Here is a 13153-nt window from a genome sequence, read left to right on the forward strand (position 1 = left end):
AGCCATTGAAGCAGTCGTTAATGAAAAAAAACAGAACTTTATAATCTTTAAATTTTAAGATTTTCATTTTCTGTTGTATATGTGAATGGTGTATATTTTAAGTGTTCAGAACTCTTCAAGAGATTATCTAATCCTGTGTAGATATATTCTGTATCTAGGTCTTCTAGACTGTAGAGTGTTGGGTAGCAGTTGACTGAAAAAAACTATATACCGGTGGCCCTTGAATGTTAACATCACCTTAATTACCTGGGTATCTTGTTAAAGTGCAGGCTCCAAGTTCAGATGGTCTGGAGTGGATCTAGAGAGTCTGCATCTAACACGTTGCCAGGTGATATCACAGATGTGTGTCCTTGTACTACCCTTCAAGTAACCCAAAGGATTCTCAAGTTGTTTCTTAATGAGCATGAAAAACAGCTTGCACCATGTTGTTATGTGTTTGTTTATACTTCAATGCTGAGATTCTACTAGTATCTTTAATACTATGGAAGACAACATTCTCAAACACTTTTTTTATGTTGTTTTCATTATCTCTGCTGTGAAGGGTAAAATGCTGTAAAAGATTCCAGAAATTTCTATTTAAAATGGAAGATAAAATATAAAGCTAGGACATAAGACTATGTACAGATTTTTCAGATAAGTACTGTCCATACTGATCATGTGAAGTGATACGGCACAGCTAATTATTTTGTTAGCCCATCATTTTAGAATATTAATAATAATAATAATAATATTCAAGGAAATAAAGGGCCTTAGGATACCTAAAATACAGAGGTTGAGTACTTCTTAGACATGGCATAAAAATGGTATATTAGACCTAGAATTTTAGCTTGGGTTTTGTTTTGGGGGCACCGTCTATTAAAGGTTTTGGAGATTGGCAGAAGACATGGGAAAGAGGTGCTGGTAAAGAAAGGATGACTGGGACATACATATGCCCTGCCGTATACTAATTCTGTTTAGTATTTTGAAGTCCTTAGAGGAAAACCATAGAGATGGGCGATTCTTCCCTGTGTGTTTTGCAACTATGCTGTGCCCTGTGGAGGACTGAGTGTGTGAGGTCAGTGCTTACCTTGTTGCTTATCTCCAGATATTGTGGAGTTTATCAGCTACAGAGTGGTAGGGTCCTTCTGCTTGTTCCCTATTCTAAACTTAAGGTCCTCTAACAAACTAGTCTCTGCACTGCCCCAGGCTTTCTTTGGCAATTAACATTGTTATGCCTCCCCAGTAGGTTTTTAACATTCTACAGACAGGAGAGGGGAAACTGGCATCCTGATGGTGGTGGAAAGTAATAAAAAGGAAAGTTACTTGGCCAACTGATCTCCTGAGAAGCCTTTACTGTGCTATTTTTGCCAATGAATAGGCTTATCAACTTTTAAAACTTTTTTTTTTTGTCAGAATCTCTCCCCAACTTCCTTCCTTGTGGATAATGTTTACATTTACCCACTTATCACTTCCTCTAGACAAGTTAAATGCTAACAAGTTCAAATAAAAATTATTTAAAATGTCCTACAATCAATGTTTTGTTGTAGAATATAAAGCTTGGTAAAATACAGCCTGCAAATGCATTTAAATGAACCATCATGAAGATACTAGGCAGGGATATGGAGTGGATTTAACATAAAAACTCCAGAAAGTAACAAAAGGGCTTTTTCCATTTGCTTTTATGATATCTCTAGAAGATGAGAAACTAACCCGTAACCTTCTTGAAGCCTCTGAACAAGGAAGCTTGCTTTGTGATCAAGAGGTTAAATGGCAAGGGCTTCCTACGTGGTTACTTCTGAGTTTGCTCTCAGTTGGCCCTGAAGTCTCAGTGAGTGCCTGCCCGGTTAGAGGAGAACTGCCTTTGAAAAGGATCAACATAGATTGTGAAGGAACACCTTTTAAGTCCTTTAGATTCTGAAAAGACAGGACTGTTACAGCTCAACTGTTTTGCTTTTTTCTGTTTAAAGGGAGAATGTAATTTCGTTTTTTTTTTTCTTCTTTTTGGTAGTGGGACCTTGTGCTTGCTATGTAAGCGCTTGTGCCACTGAGCTATATCCATGATGTAATTTCTATTTAAAGGGAGAATGTTTTTCTATCGAAAGGGAGAATACAAAAAAAAGAAAATTAACTTAGTAGAAGCACAGTAAATTCTCATTTGCCAGATAAGTCACTGAGTCACTTACCCAGATAAGCATCTCCTGATGTGTTAACAAATGTACAGAAATATTGTTGCTTCAATTAACAAGCAGCTGTACACCTTTAACTGCTTAATAAACTTAACAATTAACTGTGAGGTAAGCCTGGGAGTTGAGACTATAAATACTTTCACACTACTCTGCTTCTGATTCTCCCTGGCTTTGTCTGTTCTTCTGTAGCTTAGTGTTCTTTCATTATGAAGAATTTTGGGATGATTATATTAGGTCAAACAGATATCTTGGAGTTTTATTGTTTATCAAATGATTTGATACCTTAGTTACTAGCCAGCTTTGTTGATGTCTTATGGGTACGTCTTAATACAACTTATAGAATATTTTTCTGAAATGTATCATAAATTCATATTTAAATAATTATTTTGTATCTATTTGTTGAAGAAAAATTACTCTTATAATTATAGTCACCATGACAATAGGGTTAAGCCTTAAGATGTTCTAAAGCTAGGTGAAATTGGACATTTTCAAAAATTGCTTCATTGTATTAGCATTTGACTTGTCTAAAGGAAGTATAAGTAAATGTGAATGTTGTTCAAAAGGAAGAAAGATAGAATGAGATTTCCACAAAAAGGAATTTTTTTGAAATCCTGAAATTCCATATATTCCAAAACAACTTATTTTTTCCATTTTTTTCTTCTCCCTTTTGTTTTTCATTCATTCTTTAGCTTGTGATTGGCAAAATTAGCCACCGTGTCACTCAAGGGAGAAACCTGGGTAGTCATATTTTGCTTCCTGATAATCATTCATCCCCTATAATTACCCATATAGTTGACCTTATCTCTTAATATCTCTGTATTTCATCACTTCACCTCTATTCCTGTCTCCTCGGTTGGGTTCCCTACTTCTTTGTTGAAGCCTTTATTCCTTTATACCTAGATCATTACATTTTGCACTGGAGTCCTGTCTGACTGGTCCTTAGACAGTCATTTTGTTTTTTGTTTTGTTTTGGTAGCAGGAAGACAGTCTTAGCTCACAGAGTAACAGTTGTCTTTCCCTGGTAGAATACCTCTTGGAATTTTTTTCATGCAGAACACCTCAAATTTTACTCAGGATATAAAAGTAAGCAACGCATTATCACAAAAAAATATAGCTTATAACTTATCCTTTAAAACCAGAATAACCAAGTGAAATAAAAAGTAGTACAGATTCTTATTTTTACCATAAAAAAGAAACCAAGAGTACACATTAGGAATGAAACATTTTTTCTTCTTTTTAGACATGCAGCAAACACATTTTTAGCTTGGTAATGGCCTACCAAAAAATGTACTGAGTCAAGGATGACCAATAGAGCGTCTGCTGCCCCTACTCTTGCTGTGCTAGACAGGGGAGCACCATCTTGGTAGGAAAGGTTTGGACAGGAAGAAGAAATTGCAGAGTCTCTACCTACCCCAACAGAAACCCAACAAAGTAGCCTCTACAGAAAGGATTTTAAGCAAGTGTGTAGAAACATACTTCACCTGCGACAGTTACAGGCTCTCATCACTCTTCTATGATAGTCTTTTTCCAGCACACACATCCGTTCACTGGTGCCTATACAGCAGGTACACTAGTGGGGAAAGCAGGTTTGCTTTCACAGCACTGACAACTAAATAGCACACAGCATATAGCAGTTTGGTCTTTTAGTGGGTAATCGTGGAAGGTGCGAGCATGTTTAAGAGAGACTGCTGACAGCCACATCCACATGCACACTGGTGGAGCCCCAAGTGGAAGGGCTGGCGTGGCCCTGCACCAGAGAAGCCTGACTCCGAAGCACTCAGGCAAGGTGTCCACACAGGAGTCACTAGGATCCCTAAACATAAGAGGGCATTTCAGGAGAAAAGAGGCTGGGGTGGACAGTGCGGTCATGTTTTTGAACCACAAATACTTAACCTGAGTGAAGGGCTGCAGAACGATCTTTTCATTCTTCTGTTATCATAGCGGAAATCTCTCTAAGCCTCTTGGGGTGGTGACGTCCAGAATGATCCCATTCATTACGTAGTGCCACAGATCATTCTGGGAAGCTGGTGTATTAGATGATTTGCCAAACAATGTCACCACTAAGACGCTGCTTAAATCCAGTCCCTGGCCTTCCTTTTCAACTCCATAGTCCAGAAACATTTCTCTAAGAGTCAAAAAATCTGTAAATTTGAGCAGATGTCACCAGCCATTTCATCTTTACTGGTGCTGTGAAAGCTGCCATATTGAAGTCCAGGATCTCTCCATCAGTGAATTACTAGTGAATTACTTTTCCAGTAGAGAAATATATTTACAAATGGCTATGTTGGTGAGTATATTCTTCCCTGGGTCTTCAAACTCCTGGCAGTACTTGTCCATGAAATTTCTCTGTAATACTGGAACTTGTCATCCATGACAGTGTCCTGCAGATATCCAACCACAGCATCAAATTGTGCACCAAAGGCAGAGGAGAAGGACAACTCCAAGTTCTCCTCCAGGGTGCCCGTCATCACACAGCTGCATCTACCTGCGCAGCACGTGAGCTCCTGGCCCCTTACTCCTCCCAGGGCTCGGCCTGGCTTTGGCTGGCTGCGCTTTGTGGAACCCACCCCTGCCATTTACTCTTCCCCGTGACTTTTCGTGCTGCCCTCAGGCCATCGCATCTGAGTCATCTGAGATGCATAATAAAAATATGTCTTCCCAGATGTATAGAGTCAGACATTCTGAGGAAAAGGGCATACCGAACCAGAGATTTTGAGGATAAAGCCTCAGAACCTGCACCTCTTTACCAAAGCTCATTTACATTACATCCGAAGACTTTCACTTAGCAGTGACTTCTCCTCTAGCGAAGTGCTTGCGGCATTACCCTAAGAAGCCCATTTCCACCAGTTAATCTTCCTACCCTGCCCCACTCAGTCTTTCCAGATGCTTCAAGTCTGTGCTCATATTTGTGTGTGTGTGTGCGCGCTCACATGGGTGTGTATCATGTTCCCATACTAAACAGAATATGAAGAAAAGATCAAGGTTACATCGATATAGTTAAAAGAGGAATTGAGTTATAAATAAAAATATTAGTAATTTAATAATCTCTCTGATATTGCTAGTTAGGAATTATGACTATCCAGATCATAAGGTATATTTAATTCCCCTCACACCATAGTATTTCCAGTTAATATTTTCTGTTTACATCTACTGTCCAGAGAATGAGCTATGTTTTTCTCACTGTCTGCAGTATTTAGTGTAGTAAATATGTATATTTGCCCTACAAGCAAATGAATGGAAGTCTTTACCTGCTGAGCACATAAAACTTGTAACTGAGCCCTGTATTTATTTATTATATTACCAATATATATGTAGCATCTTCTGTCATATTTTTTTTTATTATATACTTAAGGTGATGGGTTTAGATACAGGATCATTTAGATTCACAACTCAAATAGGAAGATGCTAGAATTTTGTAAATAGTTTTACTTAAGGGGTCATGGTTAATATTCTACTAAGAAATTGTTGATTTCTATCCCCAAACTTGTGGGTGTTTTGCTGTCCTGCCGATCACTATAAATAATGTGGATAATAACAACACCTGACTAGCGATAAGGGAGGGAAATTTAAATTACTAATATTTTTATTAAATTCGTGTTTTAACTACATCATTGCAACCTGGTCTTTTGTTCATAGTCTGCTTAATATGGGGAAAAAATGCACACATTCATACACATGCACACATGCACGTGCACACACACACATACACACACAGAAACACTTTTCCTGTCAGTTTCCATGGTAATGGAGTTTTCTATTTAACCAGGAAAGAATTCTAGCACAACCTGTTTTTTTTTATTTGCGCACACATACACAGAAACTCACAAATACCACAAACGGTTACTCTGCTAAATTTTGCTAAAACCAAAATAAACTTTAATACTTCTTTCTACTTCAATTATTTTGTCTTACCCATTGTTGTTTCCTTTTAAGAAAAAGATAAAATGTGTAAATTCATGTGTATGATAAATATTTAGAAAATGAGAAAGAAGAAAATCTGTCATATTTCTCCAACTTGTCATGGCTTTTGGAATTGTCAGGACTTTTGCTTTTCTAATTCCTGGAGTTCTAATAAAATTAGAAAGATGATGGTACTCATGTCTATTGTTTACCCACTGTCTTGCCAATTGTGTACCATCCATTAGAAAAAACTCGTATTTTAGTATAGACACACTACGTACAGGAATAATCACTGTATTATTCTCTTTGTATAAATGAATTAGGTCATTTGCTGGGAACGTAGAATAATTTTTTTATACCTTCTGAAAGATTGGGTGCTTTTTAAAATATCCCTTGGTGAAGGCTGCATGAACTTGACAATTCGATTTATGGTATTAGTATAGAACAAAATAATTTAATTATATGCCCATGAGATCAGTGAATACTATGTCCACCTATTCTAGCTTGTTAGTTTCATTAATTTGAGTTTATGAAGTCTATTCTTTAACTTTGACTTTCATGTTTTTGTGCCACTTTATAATATATTTACATTGCTACTATATTTACATTATCTATACAGTCTTAATAAATAGCTATCAGTAGGTATTTTGTTAAGAAACTTTCACTGTCTATCCCCCAAAATTGTGTGGATCACTGTTGTTAATGTCCCCCTTTAACGTTCCCCAAATAATAGTCAGTGATATATATGGTTATATTTGATCCTAGCAAAAATTGAAGAAAAGAGAAACTCTCTGAAAATAGTACCAGTTCTGCTAGATTTCCTCTCTGTAAATGATAATTTGCCTTCTTTTTTCACCCTGTTCAGTCAACTCTAATTTATCATTTGGTTTTTCAAAATGCATTTTTAACTAGGGTAAAGTGACAAATTAAATGAGTGATATATTCTCAGCACAAAATTTAATCATTTTGCATTCAGGCATGATCATTTGTTCAAAGAAGCCTTCCATGAAATTGTATCATTTAAACACTGCCTCCTTAACTTTCACACTATTTTGGATATATTTCAACCGCTTGGTAACTGTATTACGTTGAATATAAACATCAAGCAGTTATGTTTCTTCATGCTTTCTGTGTCTTCCATTTTATACAAAGATTCTCTAAAGCTTTTAGAAAAATGTGAAATTTAATTCAGTTGAAATTTACAATATAAAAATATGCCAAATAGTTGTTACATTTTGAGAAAGGGTAAGTTTGAAGTTCAATCATGATGACCTCATAAATTTGTGATAGTCTATGAAACATAAGAATGGCTAGCTATAATTTCCTTAGATATTCCCAGAGACTTCTCAAAATTGTTGAAAATTTTCAAAATATTTTACAGAAAGTTTCAGATCACAGTGATTTTTATGGAACGCTTCTTCAGAAATGTGATAATCTCTACAGAGGAGGACATAATATTTGAATGTTGTTTTTAAATCTGTGTCTTACCAACCCTTTGCAAAGTAAAAATCCATTGTAGGTGTTACAAATGTTAAGTAACTCAATCTCAGGGAGCTACTCAGTGGTAAAGCTTTGTTTGGTATTTATTTCTTCTGTAGAAATTGCACAAATTAGAAGGGATCATAACCTAGATTTTGGTTCAGAATATGCTATTATTTTACTTCCCCAGATGTCTGCATCTCAATTCTTCTGATAATAACTATTGTAAATGTAAACATGGTGAAATAAGAGTGAGTGTAAAATGTAATGGGAAATTTAAAAAAGAACAAAGATGTTTGTGGAAAAGTGAGCAGCTGATTAAAATTAGTGTACTTGTTCTCTAAATGGAAGATCCCAGTGAGGTTAAATGAGGGCTAATATCTATGTTATACACTTCAGATTTGCAAACTCGCAGCAGCATGTATGTAGGCAACGAATAAAAAGTGGTGAAATCTGAAACTGTCATCACTAGGTGTTAAAGGAAGCCCTGAGGACAGTGTTGGAAGAATGAACACCCAGGTTTTCCTTCTAAAACTCTCTACGTTATTCTCAATGGGAGAATATGATAATAAAGTGGATATGATAATAAAGAATACACAAGTCAGAAAAGTTAGCCTGCCTAGGAGTAGACGCTTGTTCTGTAACTATACCGCATTACAGAACAAGTTATTTAACCATAACACAGCAAAACCAGTTTCAATTTCAAAAATAACTCTTTAAAGGGAAATGATCTTAACAAGAAAAAAAATTTCAACATGAATTGCTCTATCATATTCTCCTAATATTAGGTATCAGCACAACTCATATTTTCCTAACATTAGATATCAGTAGGTAGATGACTTTGAACAGTCTACTTCATTTAAAATATACAGTCAGTATAGACACTTCTTCTAGGTACTATTTGTACCTCCTGTTTAATGGCCCAATGATATCTTTTCCTGGAATAGCTAAACAAAAGACATCAAAAACATGCTTGCCCCATGGAAGGCTATGTTCTCACCAGTCTAAGTGTGTGCTCAAACTTCCAAAGAGATCTAAGTTATTCCCACATTAGAAATAAACTACGCGGGGCTGGGGATTTAGCTCAGCGGCAAAGCGCCTGCCTGGCAAGCGCAAGGTCGTGAGTTCGGTTCCCGGTACTGGAGAAAAACCAAAAAAAAGAAAGAAATAAACTACGCTTTTCTAGTATTGCTATAATTTAAATGAACTTTGTAAGGTTTCAAAATAATAAGAGTTCACTTAAATCTTCTAGTATGGAAATCTATACCAGCACTCGGTATTTTATTGAGCCTTTACTTAGTTAATATAAAGAGAATTTATTGTGTGCTTTTAACTCACAATGAGTTTCAAAGGATTTATTTGTAGTAAAAAATAATAACGTGCAGCTACTCACAAAGCCCCTCTGCAGTGTGCAGCAGTCTCACATTGTCATCTGATCCTTGTTTTGACTCCTCTTAGGGACACAGTGTAAGATAATCTTAATCACATTACATTTTGCAAAATATACCCTTTGCTGATTCTTGGTGATAACACAGAATTTTCTTCTACATGCTCAGAGGAATGGAATGAAGTGAGAAGGTCATTGTAACCATAGATAGAAAACGATTAAAAAATTAGACACAACACTGAGGCAGTGTTCAGAAAAAAATCTTCAATTTGAGATAAGCAAATCTAATTGCTGCCTTTTAAATTACTATATGAAAGTGTAAGTTGGTAACAAGAGAATTCCAAATAGAATTGGGGGGCTGGGGATTTAGCTCAGCGGCAAAAGCGCCTGCCTGGCATGCGCAAGGTCGTGAGTTCGGTTCCTGGTACCGGAGAAAAACCAAAAAAAAAAAAAAAAAAAAAAACACAAATAGAATTGGTATCGAGCACAGAGGCTTTCCAAACCCAGCTCCCACCCCGTATGCAAAAAGAAACTGTTGAAACCTCTGTAGGAATGAACTGAATAGATTAATGACGTTGATAAATATGGGACGTCTTTTACAGGGGTGAGCACTTGTTCCACACTTATAGTCTCGTTTAATCCCTTGCAAATCATGATGGAAGAAACTGGACAGCTATTATTTTAACTCCATGTTTACAAATCAGTTACCTGGGCTTCAAAGCAACACAAGATCAAAACTGAGCGGCAGCACTAGGACTGAGAACAGTTTTATTACTCAATGTTCATTGATTCAACAAATGTTTGATGGATGATTTATTTATGGCCTAGAGCAGGTTATGCAGTGGAAAATAATAGTAAGGCTTCTTCCCTGAAGAAGAAATTTGATAAATACACATTTTCTCTACTATGTATCACTTAATTCCCATGTCATATTAGGGCCCTTTATGGATTTGGTGCTGTTGGCATTTTTCATGCTATTTGGCCCCATAATTTGGCTTCACATGAAAGAGAATAAGTGAAGACACCTAATCTACATCTGACAGAGATCAGTGAAACATTTTGTAAGGAAGTCTCACGTAGTTTGGGACCTGGTGAAATGGTTTGTGAAAAATCCAGCAAAGGGCGTCCTGGGGAAAAGAAGCATGTGAAAGGCGCAAGGCCTAGAACTGGCTTGGGAATGAAGGCCGGAGTGGCCAGAGCGAAGGCAGCAAGGGCCAGATGGACTCAGGCAAGGTAGAGAGCCAGCACCAACCAGGTCAGGGGGTCTTACTGGATCCAGAAGTGTTCTTTTAATTAAAGAAGCTAAAGAGTGAAAAAAAGAGGTGGCATTTCAGGCTGTTGCAACAAAGTACCATAACCTGAGTGGGTAATAAACCACACAACTTGGTTTCTCAAAGTTTGGAAAAAGGAAATGCAAGACTAAGGTACGGGCTGACTTGGCATTTTGCATAGCACCTCCTTCTTGTCCATCGATAGCTCTCTTGATGTGTTTTCGTATGGCAGAGAGCAAGGAAACTCTCTGGACCCTCTTTTACGTGGGTACTAATTCTGCTCCCTGACTTCTCTGTGCTGGTCAGTGAAGCTCCTTCTCAAAACCCCACCTAATACCATCACATAGGGAAGGACCTATGGATTTCAAGGGGGAGGTGTCTTAGCACCTATAGCAGGCGTATGCTTACATCGATCATTTAGCCATTACATTGATAATGGGCTAAAGAGCCAAGAAGGATGTGGAGACTCCAGTTTCACTAAACTCAATAGACCAGGTGGGAGATGCTGCTGAGTGAGGACAAGGACAGTGAATAAGAGAAATGAGGCAGTCGGGGGTGGGGCTTCTCGCTTCCAACCAAAGCACATCACCTGTTTCCCCTTGTCCCCTGAAATTTCTGACTTTTGCAGCTTAGCCTTTCTTTCCCTGAAATTTCTGACACAGGTGTGCATGGGTTTCTTAGCAGTTTCTTATGTAATTCATAGCTGGAAATTACTGTTTGTCCATTGTTTCTCCTCATAATTACCAATCCAACATTTTGATGAACATCACATTTAATTTGGAAAAATAACACTGTGAGTAATGAAGTGCTTACCTTTATTATAGTAAAGAAGATAAGCATATTTTAAATAAATTGACTGCCTGCTGGAAACTCTAGTAAATAGGATTTCCTTCAGTAGAATCCATTACTTCACACCAGCAGAAGTTGTTATAGACTGTCAGGTGGGATCTCTAAATAGCAGTGTATATTTTATTGATGTAAATGGATTTATGCCTTGTAATTTCTAAGCTTAATTTGACAATTTACATTCTTATTTGGTCTGGAACCAATTCTCTGAAAATGAGGATTTGCTGCCCTTAAGACTCCATGTCATTTTGGGGAACACTTTATATTAGGTTGTGGTTTAAAAATTAAGTCATGTTATAAAAATTACAATAAAACCTTTTTCTCCTCTCTGAAAGTTTAGCAAGTTAATCTATTTAAATGTGAACTAAGTATTAACATAGATTGAAAAACTTAGGGCATTTTATTCTGCTATCTATCACAATTCTTAAAATGCTGGCTAGTTAGTTTAATCTGTTTTAAAAGCTGAGATTGAAAAAAAAATACTATTTTCTCAAGGGCAGTGTGCACACGCACACATACACATGTAGGTAAATCTAATTTAAAATAGTGGGCAGTGGGTTGCTCCATGCCCTATTTTCCCCGTGTTTGTAACCCTCATCACCGGGCGTCATCGCCTTGCTGACCTACCTTGCAGCCCCAGCTGCAAAACTGGCTAAAATTGTGGCCCACTCACTGTGGTAAGTGGAGCCTCTCCAGTTCTCTAACTCCAAGGCGCTTCCTGAACTGTGGGGAAGGAGCTTGATACTGGCATTAGGAAACACTACAACAGATGAAGGATCTACTTTTTCATTCAATATCTAGAAACATCCAAACACTAAACTGTTTGCAAGGAGAAGATAGTTAAGAGTCAGGATAACCCTGTCTCTGCAGGTAATTGCCAGTAGCTGATCATTAAAATGAACGTGAGTCTAGGACAGCTCATTAAGCTCCCTGAGCATTTATTTTATGTATAAAAATAAATGTGACAATAGACTTGTAGTGAGGATGAAATCAATCAAGGGATGTAGCGCAACACCAGGTGTACTGAAATTGTTGATATTTATGAGCTCTTACTATTTTATAGTTATCCTTTTGGTTGAGCATTAAACATGTTACCTGGTACATAATAGGTGCTTGTATCAGCTATAGCAAGTATGACCACTTATCTCACAGGACTGAAAATCACAGGCACAGACCCAGTCCCAACTCATTTGCTAAACTGGAAGCCGTGTCAGGAAAAAAAAATCCCTCTCTCTCTCTCTCTCTCTCTCTCTCTCCTTTTTGCTTATGATTACTTTTGTCCTCATCACATTGATTCCATTTGTTTCTGGCTTTATCCCTCTCTAAAATTGTACCTTTGGGCTCAGTTTTTAGTTTTTCCTGTCTCGTTCTTTCCTCTTTTCTCTCTCTGCCTCTTGTCTCTACCTATTTATCTGTGTTACTTTCTCCCTTCTTCCTACCATTCTTTTTCTGTTGCTGCTCCCCATCTATTTTCTTTCCTTCCTTGAGTCTGTCCACTTGACTGTCTTTCATCTGTCCTGTCTCCTGCCTCCTACTTTGCTTTGTGTTTGGCACAGTTCCTAACAGGCTCTGATGTTGGGGCTGGTGGCCCTACAGAAATAGAAAATCACTTCTGCTGTACCTCTCGCAAAAGCCCAGTCTGCCCAGTCCCTGCAGGAGTGGGCAGAGTACTGTGTTTGCCTAGGTCTGAAGCCAGGAGCTTTGTTTCACCCAAATCTCTTGGACTCAAACTGGACCACGTATGACACTAAGTACTCTAGCTTATTACATATTTATTATGTAGCGGATTCTGTGCCACACATTTTTGTAATCTTAACTACGTTCTCATGACATCTTTAAAATTTAAGAACTATACTGTCTGCTCAATACATGAAGAAATTGAGGTTTAGAAAACTAGATGTCTTGTCCAAGGTTGTATATCAAATAAACAACTGAGCTGGCATTAGCATGTAGAATGTATGACCCAAGTCATGTGCTTTAGATTCTACACACATGGCTTAGTGTCACAAGAACCTTAAACTTTCTGAGACTCCATTTCTTTATGTATAAAATGAGGTGTTTGGTTTAGATACTTATGATGGTCCTTGAAAATTGATTTTGCAATT

The 13153-nt window shown here is 37.4% G+C and overlaps 1 protein-coding gene and 1 pseudogene across 1 annotated transcript in view; one reads left to right on the plus strand and one right to left on the minus strand.

The window, feature by feature from the left end:
• Positions 1-13153, plus strand: part of Chsy3 (chondroitin sulfate synthase 3) — a gene marked incomplete at its 5' end in the record, with an annotated part of 245266 nt that overhangs the window by 74428 nt on the left and 157685 nt on the right.
• On the minus strand, positions 4101-4741 carry LOC106148054 (annotated as a pseudogene).

Source organism: Chinchilla lanigera, unplaced genomic scaffold (genome assembly GCF_000276665.1).
Source record: "Chinchilla lanigera isolate Chin_1 unplaced genomic scaffold, ChiLan1.0 scaffold00014, whole genome shotgun sequence".
NCBI lineage: Eukaryota > Metazoa > Chordata > Mammalia > Rodentia > Chinchillidae > Chinchilla > Chinchilla lanigera.